Source organism: Cynocephalus volans, chromosome X (assembly GCF_027409185.1).
Source record: "Cynocephalus volans isolate mCynVol1 chromosome X, mCynVol1.pri, whole genome shotgun sequence".
Classification (NCBI taxonomy): domain Eukaryota; kingdom Metazoa; phylum Chordata; class Mammalia; order Dermoptera; family Cynocephalidae; genus Cynocephalus; species Cynocephalus volans.
Window position 1 is genome coordinate 23,363,715 of NC_084478.1, and position 4,712 is coordinate 23,368,426.

Sequence of the window (4,712 nt, forward strand, 5' to 3'; positions counted from 1 at the left end):
ATTTTTGTGCTATTATTTTATGCATATGTTTTTGTATGTTACACACCCCAAAATACATTTATGTTTATTGCTGTATACAATCTAATGTCCATTGAAGAAGGTAGAAGAAAGGAGAGTGAATTATATTTGTAGAGTTCATTTGGTTTTGTATTAAACTTATGTACTACTTCTGAATTTTTTCATTTGTTTTCTGTGAATTTGTGTTACCATCTGGTCTTAATTTCTTACTCTTATATAGTTTCATTCACAAACCCCTTTATCATGTGCTTATTGTCAAATATATTACATTGATATACGCTATATGACCAAAATACAGTTTTATTGATATTGTTTTGTGCAATTGTCCTTTAAGTCAGTTATGAGTAGAAAGGAACCTCAGTAAGTCACTATGCTTTGTTTAATCATTATCTACCCAATTACTATTACTGGAGATCTTAATTTTTTTCCATACAGATTCTACCTACCATCTAGTGTCACTCCTCTCCTGCTGAAGAACTTCATTTAACATTTCTTACATTGCCAAATATTAACAACAAATTCTTTGTTTTTATTTATCTGAGAAAGTTTTAATTTTTCCTTCATTTTGAAAGATGGCCTTGCTAGAAACAGGCATCTTGGTTGACAGTTTCTTTTTTCTTTCAGCACTTTGAATATGTCATGCCAGTGCATTCTGGCAGCGTTTCTGATGAAAAATAATCTGCTGGTTTTATCCATGACCACTTCTATGTGCTGATTTACTTCTGTCTTCCTGCTTTCAATATTTTCTCTTCATTTTGGCTTTCAGCATTTTGACTGTGATATCTCTTGATGTGAATCTCCTTAAATTTAACTTCTTGGAAGTTCATTCGGTTTTTAGGTGTATAGTTTAGTGTTTTTCATAAAATCTGGGAGGTTTTTAGTTATTATTTCTTCGAATATATTTTCTATCCTGTTCTCTCTTGCCTCTTTCTGGTTCTTAGTTATGTGTATATTGGTATTCTTGATTGCATCGAGAATTTATCTGAGGCTCTGTTCATGTTTCTTCATTCCTTTTCCCGTTTGTTTTTCCAACTGCATGATTCCTATTGATTTATCTTTAAGTTTGGTGATTTTTCTACTGTCATCTCAAATTTACTTTTGTAGTCATCTAGTGGATTTTTCATTTTGTTTATCATAGTTTTCTGCTTCAGAATTTCAATTTAGTGCTTTTTAAAAAAAGTATTTCTGACAAGCAAACAGAAAGGACATTGTTGGGTGGGAGGGGGCAGAGGGAGGAGGGCGAGAGGTTTTGGTAATTGGCCACAATAATCAACCACATTGTATATAGACAAAATAAAATTAAGGGAAAAAAATTTAAAAAGTATTTCGATGTGTTTATTAATCTGTACTTAATGAGTCATTGTTCTTACTGTATGTGTTTAAATTTTAAAACATGATTTTCTTTTGTTCTCTGAACATATTCATAATAGCTGTTGTAACATCTGTCTGCTAGTCCAACATCTGGGTCCCTTCAAAGGCAGTGTCTGTTGTTTGCCTTTTGTCCTGTATATGTGTCACACTTTCCCGTTTCTTTCAATGTCTCATAATTTTTGTTGTTGTTAAGAAGTGGACATGTTAGATAATATAAGGTAGGAATTATGGGGATTTATCCCCCACCTGGCTTGGTGCTGTCATTTGTCTGGTGTTTGTTTGGTGACATAACTGGACTAATTTTATGAAGTCTGTTTCTACTGCAGAGTACGGCTTCTGATATCCTTTCACGGATTTTCCCCCATGTTGTCATTTTCTAGCTTGGCTTTTTTGGGTTCCTCGTCTGGTCAGTGTAAGACACTGTTTTGTCACAGGTTTTATCTTTAAGTTTCTTACCAAAAAGGTATTCATCCTTTACCTCTGGTTGTGTTTGTGGCTAGGGTACTGCTCTCATGGTTCTGGGTTTGAAATTTTACCTTGTCCCTAAGCATTGGAAAGATTGCATGCCATTTTTCTTGTTCTCCATGGATCCTGCTAAGAAGGCAGCTGTCATTTAAATCATTGTTCATGGGTTGGTAACCTATATCTATTTCTCTGAAGTGTTTCATGGGGATACATTTGCTTATTTCATTAATATTACTTATATTTCACATAGGTGTCAAATATATAGTTTACTAAGACTTCAAAAACTTCTATATATTTTATGTGAATGCAGATTATTCCATATGTGTAAATAAAAGGATAATTTATTGGACAGTAACAATAAAGCAAAGGAAAAGCAGAACATATAGCTGGTATGAAAAATAAAAAAAGCCAAAAAGCAAACATTTAATTTTATCTTCAATACGTAAAGGTATCTGCATGTGCACAACTTGAAATAAATTAAGCACATTTCCACATAAAACATCCAATGGTTTGTTCTTATTATTGCTGATCTGGTATTACTTGTGACTTGGATGAGAAATTGAATGAGAAATGCGAAAACCCCTCGAGGGAGAATAAGGAAGTGACACTTGTATTGCAAAATATTTTATGTCTAAGGCTATTCTACAGCATTCGGTAACATTAAACTTTGGCAAAACCATATCAGAAGCGATTCATAGAAATGTAGCAAATATCAGAATCTATGAGTAGCAAGCCGAATCTGTCAGTATGGACATATACTTCCTATGGACAGATAGAACACAGGCCAGTGATGAGAGGATATGTGTAACAATTTGATAGGCTTAATATGTAATAGTTTTGGTATTTAAAATAATTATAATGATAGGTTAACAAATGGACTTAACATTGCATCTAAGTACTGATGTATACACAAGCTAAGTATAAATTGGCAATTAATCTCTTAAATATGCTTAATACTTAGTTCAAGTTATTCATAGCAAGACTCTATAATATCTTGATACGAAGTTATCAAAGTGGTATAAAATAGAACTGGCTATTTGAAAGTCATTTGGCTTTTTTTTTACTTAAAGTTCTATAAAGTAATTCACCTCCTAATACCACATCTGACACAATTATTCACAAATGTACATTAAATTATGGGTCCGAATATGGCAAAACTGCTATTTCTGAGTAAATTATGCTTTGTCTGTACCATGAATACTATGTAGCTTTTTCAACCAATCTAGAGGTAGACTTATGGAAAAAACTTCCAGGATATATTATTATAAAGGTAAGCAAATTGTAATTTACTTTCCAATCTGTAAATATACTATTAATGTGAATACATATGTGTGTGTAGATCTATTAATACACACAATTCACTGCTGCTCATGGTTACTTGTGAATGGAATGTAGATCTGCATTTTGGAGAGTGTTCAATGAGCATACGATGTATGTGTAATTAATAAATGAAAAATGAAAGAAATAGAAAAAAGTTGGCATATGCTTTTCTTTCTTCTTTTTTGAGTTAGTGCAGAACAGGAAATGATCTTCCTGAAGAGTGCTTTTTCTCTGTTATCATTATACATAATTATTTCAAGTTAAATATTTCATAGATGTAATAAATTATTCTTCAGTTTTTAACATGCACAAGGTATGAGCCATATATTGCAAGTACTTTTATTGAGGTACAGTTTGTTAGGAAACACAAACAGTAAATAATGAGTATACTAAACAGCTAAGTTTGGGGGAATGAATTCTACAGCCACAATAACCAGATTATTACTTTAGTGTCCATCAGTCTTGCTAACACTTATTAATTCTAATGCATTTTTCTACAGATTGCTTTTAGATAGTCTGGAAACAAACATGTCATCTGGGAATAATGATGTTTGCATATCTTCCATTTTAATTTCTGGTCTTTTACATTTTTTCTTGCATTATGGCCCTGACTAGGACCTCCATAAAATGTTTAATAGAACAGGGGACAGGAGATATTGTTGTATCTTTTCTGATTTCAGGGGGAAGTTTTGAATATTTTTTCACTAAGTATGATATTTGTTGCAGTGTTCTGAGTTTTAGTTTTTAATCATAAGTGTGGCAAATTATGTCAAATGATTTAGACCCATTGTAATAGTACATTAATTTTTTCTTTCTTTTTTTTTTAAGTGGTTTGATTTCAAAATGTTAAACCAAGAAGAATTCATTCTGGGATTAACTTCAATTTGCTCATTGCATTTTATAATTGATGCATCTTTGATTTTGTTTATCCAACATAAGTTGTTGTTTTCTGTGTTTGGTCATGCAGGATATAAACCTATGATTTTACTTTCTTATAATATCCTCTTCAATTTGATGTAAAGTTTATAAGGGTCTCCTAGAACATTTGGGGGATTGTTTTTCGATTCTGTGGAAGAGTTTGTACAAGATTGGCATTATTTCTTTCTCATTATATGGAAAAGTTCAGGAATTCAGGCACTAGGACTTGGAATTCATTCATAAAAAGGATATTCATTATAGACACAATTTATTTAATAATTGAAGGGCAATTGAGATTTCCCAACCTTTTAAAATTATTTATCATTCCATATACTTAAAAATTTGTTAGCATAAAATTTATATAAATATCAATTTGTAGTATTATGTGTTTGTCTACAGGATTGGTAGTGATGATTCAGTCTACATTTCTGGTTCTGGTAATGGGTTTCTTTTATTTTTCTCCATAATTTGTGCAAGGGATCTGTCAATTTTCTTTTCAGTTCAATAAAAATTTGGGATTCGTCAATCTTCTCTTTGCAATCATTCAAATTTCATTCACCAATCTTAATTTTATTGGTTCGTGTCTTCAATTATTTTTAGTAGTAAATTACACAGTTTTC